The 14574-nt window shown below is 40.4% G+C and overlaps 1 long non-coding RNA gene across 1 annotated transcript; it reads right to left on the minus strand.

The window, feature by feature from the left end:
- Window positions 1–751: 751 nt before the first annotated feature.
- On the minus strand, window positions 752–1976 carry LOC311130546. The gene is made up of 3 exons (XR_014613361.1): window positions 1843–1976; window positions 1642–1753; window positions 752–1419 (listed from the first exon to the last, which is right to left on the minus strand). It is a non-coding gene; the product is annotated as an uncharacterized lncRNA (long non-coding RNA).
- Window positions 1977–14574: the final 12598 nt, after the last annotated feature.

Genomic DNA, 14574 nt, shown 5'->3' on the forward strand with positions numbered 1-14574 from the left:
CAAACATAACATTCACTCAGGACGAAAAGTAAATTGCTTTGCGAAATATTTAGCAGTATTACTTTAGTACCTTGTTGCAAACAGGATGCATGTTTTGGAATATTTTTGTTTTGTAAAGCCTTCCTTCTTTTCACTATGTCAATTAGGTTAGTATTGTGGAGTAACTACAATGTTTTTGATCCATCCTCAGCTTTCTCCTATCACAGGCATTAAACTCTATAACTGTTTTAAAGTCACCATTGGCCTCGTGGTGAAATCCCTGAGCGGTTTCCTTCCTATCCGGCAACTGAGTTAGGAAGGACGCTTGTATCTTTGTAAGGAATGGGTGTATTGATACACTATCCAAAGTGTAATTAATATCTTCACCATGCTCAAAGGGATGTTTAATGTCTGCTTTTTCTTTTTTTGCCCATCAACCAATAGGTGCCCTTCTTTGCGAGGCATTGGAAAACCATCCTGGTCTTTGAGGTTCGAATCTATGTTTGAAATTCACTACTCGACTGAGGGACCATACAGATAATTGTATGTGTGGTGTACAGAGATGAGGTAGTCATTCAAAAATCATTTTAAACACTATTATTGCACACAGACTGAGCCCATGCAACTTATGTGACTTGTTAAGCAACCTTTTACTCCTAAACTTATTTAGGCTTGACATTATAAAGGGGTTGACTAATTATTTACTCAAGACATTTCAGCTTTTCAATTTTAATTAATTTGTAAAAATTCAGAAAAACATTCACTTCGACATTATGCTGTATTGTGGGTAGGCCAGTGACAAAACATCTCATTTTAATCAATAAGAAATTCATTCTGTAACACAAACAACTCAATATTAGGAAGGTGTTCCTAAAGTTTGACACATTTTCATCATCATAACATGTTTGTTCGACACGTGGGGCAATTATCGGTAAGGAAGCAAATCACATTACTCAGAGCGTATCTATAGCTAGGTTTCCATCCAATCGGCAAAAGATTTTCATGTGAATACTCTAGAATCCGCATATAGAAAATATGTGCATTTTCCCACCAGTGGTGTGTTTTCACCAAATTGTATTTTTTAGACGTCAATATGACATGCCTCTCACAGCAGCAATGGTCACTGCAAATCAATCCATATGTATAGTACTTTACACCACTATATCACAATATTTAAAATACAGTAGGCAAAATATCCTAGGGTCCTATTAACAATAACTGTTGAACATTTATTTTGTGTAAAATCACATCAATAAAGAAATACAATTTCTAGGTCTAATAGCATAACAAGAAATCATTTTTGTGGCCGTCCTCCACTCCCGCATCTGTCCGGTGCATACTTTAGCACCAGTCCGAGGTCCCTTTACACCTGCACCTCCAGAGGAGTCGGGTCTCTTCGCCACCCGGCAGAGGTATTCAGCCATGTTGGCTCCAACCTGTCTATTAGAGAATATGCTTATAAAATGTTGAACCAATAATCATAGGGCACACGGCAAGCTCACACCTGTGCACACACACAAAATGTGACCATTCCTATTGCTCAGAACATGCTATACTCATAAGTCTATCGATGTGTGCAGGATGTTAATCTGCATGGTGTTGAGTCACTTTGTCTGTGGTTTACAGTGTAAGACATACGTAATATATCACATCTATACTTACAGCCTGTAGGTAAATTAATGATTTTCTGGCCTCAAGGATGTTTGAGCGGACATTCTTTCTCCCACCTTGGTACACTGGTGGTGGGAGCAGAGGCCATGTCGCCCTTTTTTATCTGGGGGAGAAAGTCATAACAAGGGTTAGTGGGAGTAAAAATCGATAAAAGTGGATGAATATTTAAGACTATTTTATTTCAATATGTACCTGCAGTAATCACGTCTGCCTCCAGCTCTGACAGCAGGATCTCAGCATGAATTTCCTTGCGGGCCAGACGCAGTAAATTCTCGGTGAAAACTGGCACCCAGTTTTCGGTCAGCTTTGTTGAACATCCAAAGTTGAGTCAATCAAAAATCTGGAGCAATTTGGAGAACAGGTAGACAAACAAACCTATGAATTTGTTTATCATTTAGATTAGAAGGGTAGATTGAAAGGTAGCACTTTCAATGGCAAAATCTAAGCTGTACTGCACATCATTTTGTACATCAATGATACTGGCACAAGAATAGAAGTTATAATTAAATCATACATTTAATTCTACCTACTGACAAGTATGAGTATCAGGGTTGGGGTCAATTCCAAATCAAGACAATTCAGGAAGCACACTGAAATTCCAATGCTCTTCAATGCTTTTAATGACAACAATTTGGAATTGGGTTTCTTTCTAAACTGACTGGAATCGAAATGGAATTGACCCAAACCCTGATGAGTATACTTTAAATCATGTTTGGAAACGGATTTGACTTTAACCTAGTTGCTGGGGTGCTTACTATGAGCTACCATGCCTGGAGTATCCAGAAACCGTGATTGGAGATTTCCTCCATGGTCTTGGACCCGTTTTCATGTATCCACTTTGCCCTCTAGGTGGCCGTCTCCTTTAGGGGACACATCTGACCCTATTATGGGCTAAAAGTATTTAATGTCAAGTAACATTTCACTTGGGAAATCCCTCTTTCCCTAAATATAGTGAGTTGTGTATATCAACAAAGTTGCAGCTGATGTGTGAAAAACGGTAGACCATGAGGGAAACCATAAAACTCAAATGTGGCCTTTATATCATTATACGTCTATTTGGATCAATTAAAGCGCTCATTAACAACAAATAACATAATTAATACAGACGATCTGGTTTGTCTATTAATATCTTCCCCTTGGGAGGTAGTGTGTGTGTGTGTGTGTGTGTATACACACTCCATATACTCAAATATTTACCAGGCAAGACATGCTTGGTCTGTTATCTTCGGCGGCTGCAGCTGTAGCGTTGAGGCATTCCTCTTGGAAACCAGTAGAAGGACAGAGGCGTCATCCTTGGCTGTACCAAGCATCCTTGAAGATAAAAGTCTGTTGTTTTTTTTTAAAGACCCTTTGTGTTCAATATGGCTAGGATTTGGTAATACCAATAAAAAAGTATTACACCTCCAAGGACTCAATTTCGGTGGACATAGCCGATTCCGTGCATGATAGATAATGCAGTGAGTTTCAAAATTAAAACCTACAGTAACTTACAGCCTTTACCCTCTGAATCCTTGAGGCAAGGGAACTGTTCCACTAATGAAGACGCCAATTGTCTTTGTCTCAGATGTTGGGCTGAAAGAAAAGAGGGATAAACAGAAAAGACAACATTAATCAAAGGTACAATGTTTACAAAATAATCACAAAGTCACAATACCCGTCATTAGGAGCATTAATGATGTAACTACTGTAGAAAACTCATGTTTCTCCAAACCTTTCGATGAGGTGTGAAATCAACACTCTGTGTCTGATAGATTGGACTGTGTCTGTTTGATTGAGATGCAAGGGTGGCCGGTAGCGAAAGGTCGCTGGTTCGAATACTGGAGCCGACTAGGTGAGAAATATGGGATGTAGCTCAGTTGGTAGAGCATGGCGTTTGCAACGCCAGGGTTGTGTGGTTCGATTCCCACGTGTGGCCAGTATGAAAAAATAAATAAAAAATAATGTATGCACTCACTAACTGTAAGTCGCTCTGGATAAGAGCGTCTGCTAAATGACTAAAATGTAAATGTAAATATGTTGATGTGCCCTTGAGCAAGGCACTCAACCCTGATTGCTCCTATAAGTAACTCTAGATAAGCGTGTCTGCTAAATGACTTAAATGTAATGCATAGCCCTCCATTGAGCCTGGCCACAATGGCTTTGCCCTCCAGTGTTCTACTGAGTATTTCTCAAATATTCTGAAATAGAGATCCACAAAATGAAAATGTCTGTGTTCAAAACAGTTCCATTTGAGTCTTACACATGATCTGCAGCTAATAAAATAACTTACAAATGATGCCACAACAGTCTGGTATTGGTCCAACAGGTTCTGCTGGTATATGATGCAGTGCCTTAAAGAAGAATAGAAAAAAAGTAATCAGTTACTGTTTCATATCGTCAAACTACATGATAGATAATACCTACAACAGCCATCCTGACAGCATAAGGAAGTAACTGGAAGTTGAGATGGTGTACTGCACTTAGATGTGTGCAGAGATCTTTACAGTTATTTGCATCTTTTTTTTCTTCTAAAATATTTACTGAGCACTTACAGCTAACAGATGTGATGCAGGGCTCTACAGTGCGACCATTTTACTTGCATATGCGCCTACAAATAGAAATTCGAACTGAAAGTCAAGTAGGAGCACGTTCGAGTTGTGATTTATAGCAAAACATTTCTGCCGTAACTATTTTAAAAGTATTTCGTTTTCTGCTGTTTTGTATCATAGATGTAGCTAATCACAAAAATATCTATGAATCCCATATAGCCCACCTCGAGAAGCAACAGTGCCTGGGGGGCTGTGCGCACTGAGTGAAGTGCTGAAAGATTCATTTTTAGAAGCACACAGGCAGAAAGAAAGAGAGACATGCGAGTGCGAGGAAATGTTTTTATGATAAGAAATGACTAACAGTTGATGAATAAAAGGTTTCATTGTGCTCCTAAATGTCTATGTGTGCTCCTAAATTTTTACTTAGGAGCACATCTTGTAAAAAAATTCAGCGTAGAGCCCTGTGATGCTTTTTAAATTTAAGTCTGAGGCCAAATGAGGCATTAGTGGGGCCAAATGAGGCATTAGTGGAGCCATCTAGCCAGGGGTGAAAATAGATTACATTTTTTACTGGTACGGGACACCCAAGTGAGCGCATGCATTTTTTTTTATACTATAAAAATTACAGGGTAGCCTACTCTGCTGACACTGAAAAACAGATAAATAAAAACGATGTTGTCTGATCCATATAATTGGCCTATGAAAAGGGGAGACACAAATACAATGTGACGTCCATCTAACCTGGAGGAGGAAATGATTGTCCAAAAACAAACAAAAGTGGCGCTGACCCAATGATAAAGACAGTGAATATGCACAATCACCAATGGCCGATGTTCACTGCTGGTGCCAATAATAGGCTACTGTTCACTCAATTAAGGTAAGAATTTTTATAACAAAAAGACACATTTGAGTATATTCATTGTCATCTCTTTACAGCAATAGCCATTTGCTTTCCATACAGTTTTTCCACAATTGTATTTTTAAATAGTGTGATATGCCTGGCTGGGTCTCTCTGCTTTTCACTGACAGTCACAATTCAACAATCTATTTGGCATTTGCAGCGCGCACTGCCCAAATTGCGGGCCCTTCCGACTGTAGGCTATGCGATTTAAAACAATCCACAGCTTTTTCTTTAGAAGCTAATGATCCTCTGTGGCCAACTCATGCTTTCTTGTGTAGTAGCCTATGTTGAATTATTTTATTTATTTCTGTATAGACAGGAGTAAGCTAATTAGGCTATATCATTTTGGCAATTCAATTTACTTTAGGGAAAGCTTCCTCTAACCTTATGGACATGCCGCCTATGTCTTTTAATGTGGCATAAACACAACCAGTCATGATGTTTTCATCTGATTGTCAAACAATCACTTAACAAAGGCGCTCCTGTAGGCAACCCGCGCACATTGAAACTTGAAACTTGAAACATTCGTCAACTCACAAAATGATTTTAGCATCCAAACCCCAACAGTGCACTGTGCACCTGCAATTTAATGAATAGAAAGAGACATCTGTTATAATAAACCTATGTGTATTGTAATGACATTCTGCGATTGTCATTAGGCCTACACTTGCCTGAACTGATGCATCCACTGTTGTCCACGCGCGCCTCGGTCTCGGCCACTCATCTCAGCCTTGTCCATGAGCTTCTCGGCCATTCATCTCTGCCTTGACAAAATGTGTTCTTCTCAAATCACAACGCAACTTGGAGCGTATACCACCCGGTTTCCAGTCAATTAGCTCATTATTCAAGCGGTTGACATACAGTAATGTTAAATAATGGTGTAATAGCCTATAGTTTTTTGGGCATGTTGTGCTAATTGTAATAACGCTTCTGCATCTAGCATAATGAAAGCTTCCTCATTTACAGTATCTCCTCATCTGAAAAACAGAAAAGAGGGGGGCGGATCCTCCTCACAATGAAACGTCCTAATAACAATCACAATGATGAACTTACCTTCAAACTTTTGGAATAGACTCCAGATTCCACTCTTAAATGCTTTTCTTTCACAAAGCTGTCCATGAATCTCTAAAGAGAAAAATATCAATAATATTGTCACCAACTGATTACTTTTTCTTTCTCACACACACAAACATTGTATGATTTGTGCCCTTTGTCTTTGCTACTGAAGAACGCATAGGTTATTAATATTTTTTGCTTCCAGATCTCTCACTCTCTCTCTCGATCTCTCACACACACACGTCCAGACCCAGATCATATCATGGAAGTGCTCTGTCTTTTCTGCCAGTGGGGATGGGCCTGCAAGCAGATGGCCACTGACAGAGGAAGGGAAGAGAAGGGGTTTTGGAAAGCAGTCAAACACACACACATACACAGAGAGAGAGAAAACCAATGAGTAGACCAGCAGCAACTAACTAGCTTACATTAGCTAGCTCTTGGATGCATATAACATTAGCTTCCAACTTTGTTAATTTAACCCAGGCGGTCTAGCTAGATACTAGCTAGAAAAAGTAAAACTTAGCTGTCGTAGCTAGCTAGCTAACGCTAGCTGACTGAAACAGTGTCAGACAGCAGTCAAATGTCAGACTTAGCTAGCTAAAGTTAGCTACCTTTCTACAGACACTGGCATACAGTACCAGTCAAAAGTTTGGACACACCTACTCATTCCAGGGTTTTTCTTTATTTTTTACTATTTTCTACATTTGGTTGAGAGAATGCCAAGAGTGGGCAAAGCTGTCATCAAGGCAAGGGTGGATATTTGAAGAATCGCAAATGTAACATATATTTTGATGTGTTTAACACTTTTTGGGTTACTACATGATTCCATATGTGTTATTTCATAGTTTTACATTTACATTTACATTTTAGTCATTTAGCAGACGGTCTTATCCAGAGCGACTTACAGTTAAACACATATTTTTTTATACTGGCCCCCCGTGGGAATCGAACCCACAACCCTGGCGTTGCAAACGCCATGCTCTATCAACTGAGCTACATCCCTGCCGGCCATTCCCTCCCCTACCCTGGACGACGCTGGGCCAATTGTGCGCCGCCCATGAGTCTCCCGGTCGCGGCCGGCTGCGACAGAGCCTGGATTCGAACCAGGATCTCTAGTGGCACAGTTAGCACTGCGATGCAGTGCCTTAGACCACTGCGCCACTCAGGAGTCAACAACCATAGTGATGTCTTCACTATTATTCTACAATGTAGAAAATAGTAAAAATAAAGAAAAACCTTTGACTGAGTAGGTGTGTCCAAACATTTGACTGGTACTGTAATTGTCAACCAGTTTCCCTGTGTCACTGACTTCTGACCAATCTTTCCTTTTCTCTACCAAGGTTAGATCAACAACAGGATATGGGCGTAACCATGGAGGAACATCCCCTATCACCACAGAAGGGCCAACCTCCAACTCCCTCAAACCCTCTCATCAGCAAGCTTTCCAACTGTCCAACCGAAACAACTGCCTTTTCTACTAGTATTTTGGATAATTAATTATCTCGGGTCGTCACTAGTTACCATAGCCACAAAGTCATAAACGCTGCCTATTTCTACAATTTACAGTGGGGAAAGAAAGTATTTAGTCAGCCACCAATTGTGCAAGTTCTCCCACTTAACAAGATGAGAGAGGCCTGTAATTTTCATCATAGGTACACGTCAACTATGACAGACAAATTGAGAAAAAAAAATCCAGAAAATCACATTGTAGGATTTTTAATGAATTTATTTGCAAATTATGGTGGAAAATAAGTATTTGGTCACCTACAAACAAGCAAGATTTCTGGCTCTCACAAACCTGTAACTTCTTGTTTAAGAGGCTCCTCTGTCCCCCACACGTTACCTGTATTAATGGCACCTGTTTGAACTTGTTATCAGTATAAAAGACACCTGTCCACAACCTCAAACAGTCACACTCCAAACTCCACTATGGCCAAGACCAAAGAACTGTCAAAGGACACCAGAAACAAAATTGTAGACCTGCACCAGGCTGGGAAGACTGAATCTGCAATAGGTAAGCAGCTTGGTTTGAAGAAATCAACTGTGGGAGCAATTATTAGGAAATGGAAGACATACAAGACCAGTGATAATCTCCCTCGATCTGGGGCTCCACGAAAGATCTCACCCTGTGGGGTCAAAATGATCACAAGAACGGTGAGCAAAAATCCCAGAACAACACGGGGGGACCTAGTGAATGTCCTGCAGAGAGCTGGGACCAAAGTAACAAAGCCTACCATCAGTAACACACTATGCCGCCAGGGACTCAAATCCTGCAGTGCAAGACGTGTCCCCCTGCTTAAGCCAGTACATGTCCAGGCCCTTCTGAAGTTTGCTAGAGTGCATTTGGATTATCCAGAAGAGGATTGGGAGAATGTCATATGGTCAGATGAAACCAAAATAGAACTTTTTGGTAAAAACTCAACTTGTCGTGTTTGGAGGACAAAGAATGCTGAGTTGCATCCAAAGAACACCATACCTACTGTGGAGCATGGGGGTGGAAACATCATGCTTTGGGGCTGTTTTTCTGCAAAGGGACCAGGACGACTGATCCGTGTAAAGGAAAGAATGAATGGGGCCATGTATCGTGAGATTTTGAGTGAAAACCTCCTTCCATCAGCAAGGGCATTGAAGATGAAACGTGGCTGGGTCTTTCAGCATGACAATGATCCCAAACACACCGCCCGGGCAACGAAGGAGTGGCTTCGTAAGAAGCATTTCAAGGTCCTGGAGTGGCCTAGCCAGTCTCCAGATCTCAACCCCATAGAAAATCTTTGGAGGGAGTTGAAAGTCTGTGTTGCCCAGTGACAGCCCCAAAACATCACTGCTCTAGAGGAGATCTGCATGGAGGAATGGGACAAAACACCAGCAACAGTGTGTGAAAACCTTGTGAAGACTTACAGAAAACGTTTGACCTGTGTCATTGCCAACAAAGGGTATATAACAAAGTATTGAGAAACGTTTGTTATTGACCAAATACTTATTTTCCACCATAATTTGCAAATAAATTCATAAAAAATCCTACAATGTGATTTTCTGGAATTTTTTTCCTCATTTTGTCTGTTATAGTTGACGTGTACCTATGATGAAAATTACAGGCCTCTCTCATCTTTTTAAGTGGGAGAACTTGCACAATTGGTGGCTGACTAAATACTTTTTTTCCCCACTGTATATATTTTTTAATGTGATTTTTAAATTAACCCTAACATTAACCATAGTGCTAACCTTATGCCTAACCCTAACCTTAAATTAAGACCACAAATCTAAACGTTGTTTTCATAAATGTTTACAATATAGCCAATTTTTACTTTGTGTCTGTGGTAACTAGTGGAAAGCGTACTCTCAGGCCAAACTTGCCGGTTATCACCTTAACATGTGAAATAATGGGGCAGCAAAGCGAGACAATCTAGCATTTTGTGATTAAAACACCAAATTTGGCACAGATGTAGATTTATGGACCCTGAAAAGATTCAGATATGGAGCCACCCCAGATTTGGCCCCTGGAGGCCATGGCATGTTACACAATGGCCACTGTTGATAATTTAATGTTATAGTTCTGAAGGCATTTTTTTTAGATAAATCCACCAAATGTGGCACAGAGTTAGATTAATGTACCCCAAAAATATTTAGATTTGGAGGCACTACAGCTTTGGCCCCTAGGGGCTGTGACAGCTATCTTACAAAATGCCTTTGACCCCAATTAGGCTAGATGTTACACTGTATGTTATAGTTTAGAGACCCATGTGTACATCTCCTAACATGCCTGTCATTGGTTGATATACGGCATTGGTTGATCTACAGGGCATCAGGTCCAAGCCACTAGTAAAAATGTGCTGGTTAGTTCCAGGGCTTTTGATGCTGTACTCATCCCTTATGGAGGGTGTATATTCTGTCTGTTGCTGTGCTTGGCTGCACTGATGCAATAATTATTATTTTGAATTATGATGTTGGAGGTTCCTTCGGGTGCAGGAAGTACACCTTCACCTCAACAGTCATACTAAACTCTGTCAGTAGCCTTGCACGAGCAAGACAGAACAGCTCATAGGAACCTAACTCCTGTTTATGTAGTGGACAGCTTGATGTACAGCCCCCTTGCCCCCAATCTATGTTTTTAATACTGTGGTGGTTCCAAGCAGAGACGTATAAGGTTCCATTTTTACTGTTTTTGGTATGACTCGGCTGGGGATCAAACCACCAACCTTCCAATCTCAGGGCAAACACTCTAACCACAACGCCACTGAGTTGGTTATATACTAAACTGTGACATGGCCTTTGATTTGTTCCAATTGCTGAACATATTCACCCAAAATTAGAAAACTAGTGTGTCATATCTTTGTTCATGAAACAGGTTGAAAGTAAACTGTGGCACAGTTCTGACTGAAACACAGCGTGAGAGAATTGTTCACAGCAATTGTGAACTATTTCAACGTAATGGCTGCAATATTTTCCCAGTTACAGCTGTATTTAGTCTGAATTTGCTCCTGATATGGGCATTGCAAAGTAGCTTTAGTAGCCATTTATTTACATGCTCATGTTACTGGTAGGATGTAAACCCCAGTCTCCTACTCCAGAACCAAATGTCTTAACCATTAGACCCAAAATATATTCAATCTTTGGCTAAGGGTGGTTTTAAGTCACAGGCTTAAAAATTTAAGGTTTGTAAAATAGTGGTACAGTCTGCAGCCTTTTAGTCAAATGGCTGCCACGGCCCCCAGGGGCCAAATCTGTGGGGGCTCTATATCAAAATCTTTTTAGGGTACCTAAATTTACCTCTGTGCCAAATTTGGTGTGTTCATCTCAAAATAGGACTTCTGAACTGTAAATTTTATTACTGTCTGTGGCAATTTCATAAGATAACTGCCATGCCCCCCAGTGGCCAAATCTGTGGTGACTCCGTATCTACATATTTTCAGGGTCCATAAACCTACTTCTGTTCCAAATGTGGTGTCTTTATCTCAAAACTGTCTTTCTGAATTGTAAAATAATGGCAGGCCCACCATTGGTGGCCATTTTGAAAAATGGTTGCCATGCCCCCCCCCCCCGGGGTGGCTCTATATCTAAATAGTTTCAGGGGGTCAGGTAGTAACTGAAAGGTAGCTGTTTCGAATCCCAGAGCTGACTCTGTTGATGTGCCCTTGGGCCTAATTTTTAATGGTGTCTGCTAAATGACTAAATGTAAACATTTTACATAAATCTATCTCTGTGCCAAAAATGGTGCTTTTATCATAAAATGCACGATTGTTCCAGATTTTCCAGCATAGAAGCTTGAGGAGAAGATTCAGGGCTGTGCACACACCTTTTGGGGGCAAAGAAATTGAATAGCACCCCGGAAATGACATTTCCTGCAACTGTCGTCACAAACTCATTGAGAAATTATTACAAAAAAGGAGGGAAAGCAGCACAATCTTACAATCTGATGAGTAAAGTATTTTGCAAAACTATTTTGAAATTGAATAAATTCTGCACGTTAAAAATAACCAACACAATTCCAGTCAAAATAGAATATTGTAAGAAATACTGTAGCCTACCATTACTATATCCAACCCAACTCCAAATGTTGCCTGTCATTACAGCCATAAAACGCAAGACAGGCTACAGAAATAAACTGCATTTTACACCTGCATTTGGAGATTAAACTGGTCTTAAACTAGTCATATTTTGGTCATAATGATGTCACGACCAGAATGTACCCAGAATTAAACGTCAAAATGACGTGTTATGCCCATTGGGTTTGGTCTTGGAATAACAGCTCTCAGATACAGTGCGGGTAGACTGTGCGGGTATGGTCTACATGAGGAGATTATTATGGATACGAGTGAGAATAGTTTTATTTGTCAAACGGTAGTAAAGCATCCATCATTGAAGTGAGTTCAGTAAGTATTCATACCCCTAGACTTATTCCACATTTTGTTGTGTTACAGCCTGAATTCAAAATCTATTAAACCCATCTATAAACAATACCCCATAATGACAAAGAGAAAACATGTTTTTAGAATACAGCTGTGAGTCTTTCTGGGTAAGTCTCTAAGAGCTTTCCACACCTGGATTGTGCAACATTTGCCCCCTATTCTTATCAAAATTCTTCATGCTCTGCCAAATTGGTTGTTAATCATTGTTAGACAACCATTTTCAGGTCTTGCCATAGATTTTCTAGTAGATTTAAGTCGAAACTATAACTCGGCCACTCAGGAACCTTCACTGTCTTCTTGGTAAGCAACTCCAGTGTAGATTTGGCCTTGTGTTTTAGGTTATTGTCCTGCTGAAAGGTGAATTCATCTCCCAGTGTCTGGTAGAACACAGACTGAACCAGGTTTTCCTCTAGGATTTTGCTTGTGCTTAGCTCCATTCCGTTTCTTTTTTATCCTGAAATACTCCCCAGTCCTTAACGATTGCAATCATACCCATAACATGATGCAGCCAATACTATGCTTGAAAATATGAAGAGTGGTACTCAGTAATGTGTTGCGTTGGATTTGCCCCAAACATACTTTGTATTCAGGACAAAAAGTGAATTGCTTTGCCAAATTTTCTGCAGTATTACTTTAATGCCTTGTTTCGAACAGGATGCATGTTTAGAAATATTATTATTCTGTACAGGCTTCCTTCTTTTCACTCTGTCAATTCGGTTAGTATTGTGGAGTAACTACAATGTTGTTGATCCAACCTCAGTTATCTGCTATCACAGCCATTAAAATATGTAACTTTTTGAAAGTCCCTGAGCGCTTTTCTTCTTCTCCGGCAACTGAGTTAGGAAGGACACCTTTGTCTTTGTAGTGACTTGGTGTCTTAATACACCATCCAAAGTGTAATTAATAACTTCACCATGCTCAAAGGGATATTCAATGTGTGCTTTTTTTTTACCCATCTACCAATAGGTGTCCTTCTTTGCGAGGCATTGGAAAACCTCCCTGGTCTTTGTGGTTGAATCTGTGTTTGAAATTCACTACTCCACTGAGGCAACGTAATAATAATAATAATTGTAGGTATGGGGTACAGAGATGAGGTAGTCTTTCAAAAATCATATTACTATTGTTGCAGTGAGTCCATGCAACTTATGTGACATGAGCAAATGTTTACTCCTGAACATATTTAGGCTTGCCATAAGAAACGGGTTGAATAATTGACACAAGACATTTCAGCTTTTTTTATTTTTATTTTTTATAACATCATTCCACTTTGACATTGTGGGGTATTGTGTGTAGGCCAGTGACACAACATCTCCATTTAATCTATTTTAAATTCAGGCTGTAACACAACAAAATGTGGAAATAGTCAAAGGGTGTGAATGCTTTCTGAAGGCACTGTTGTCACCATAATAAGACCCTCAATATTTATTGGAAAGGAGCATCAAGATCACAGAGCACTTTCACCACCCTGTGAAGTTCATCATAACTTATTTTATCTGTAGCCTAATAAACTGCATGGTTTCCCGAGTTGTAGTGGGAGGACCACACACCGTATCATCGCATGACTCCAAGTTTACTTCCATATGATGGTCATTATATCAATATTTGCAGATGAAGGCGTTTCTACCGCCATTTCTCTCATATTTAATTTAACCGACAAAAAAAGATTCCACCATGTCGAACTAACAAATTATCTGTTGGTATTTATAAAATTGTAGGCTACCGAAACACCCTGTTACCATCACAGCTGTCGTGATTTTATTTTATTACAGTATGACTTTACTGACATAAAATCTGTGGATGGAAACGTGGTTTGTATTCCTCCTTTTTTTTTCGTTAATATTATCAACAGTACACCAATACTCTCAAGAGTTAAACATTTTAGCCAGGAAACATAACAGTTATCAAGAAGAGACTGAGTCCATTTAGGGGAGAGTTATCCAGGCCAGGACCATGAGTTCTCTGCTGGCGCTGGGCCTTGTGTCGTGGCAGGAGAGGTGGTGGCGTGGGGAGTTATGTGCTTGGCAGTGCCCCAGAGGCAGCAGGGGGTGGAGGGACAGAGCGAGAGAGATTGACCCCAGTGTTTATCAGTAGTGGGGGTTGTTTGGGGGGGGGGGGGGGGGGGGTGACAGTGTCCCTCTCTGCTAGGGGCAATCCCGGCGACCACACAGCCACTGATCAGGACTGAGGGGAAAACTGAAAAAATAAATCCCGGCAAACGACAGGATGCACATGGCCCATGGAGAAGGATGGCTGGTTGAATACAGGAAATAGAAGATAGGAGAGGAAGAGGGGATTTTGGAACACAGCTGGGTTCAGATTGAAAAATTCCTGTTTTGAAGCAGGTCTTTTTTTTGGTCTTTCTCTATAGGCTGTTCAGGGACGGTAAAGCTTCGGTTTACTGTGGGTTTAGTGAGGTTGTGATGACATCTGTACTGTTCTGATAGCACTTTCAGAAGTGTGAATTGCACGGCATTGTGTCCTGGATGGAGCGTGTTGACAATATTGTCAGTTACAGTTCTGGTGGCAATCCTGG

This window comes from Coregonus lavaretus, assembly GCF_964263955.1.
Source record: "Coregonus lavaretus genome assembly, chromosome: 6".
NCBI lineage: Eukaryota > Metazoa > Chordata > Actinopteri > Salmoniformes > Salmonidae > Coregonus > Coregonus lavaretus.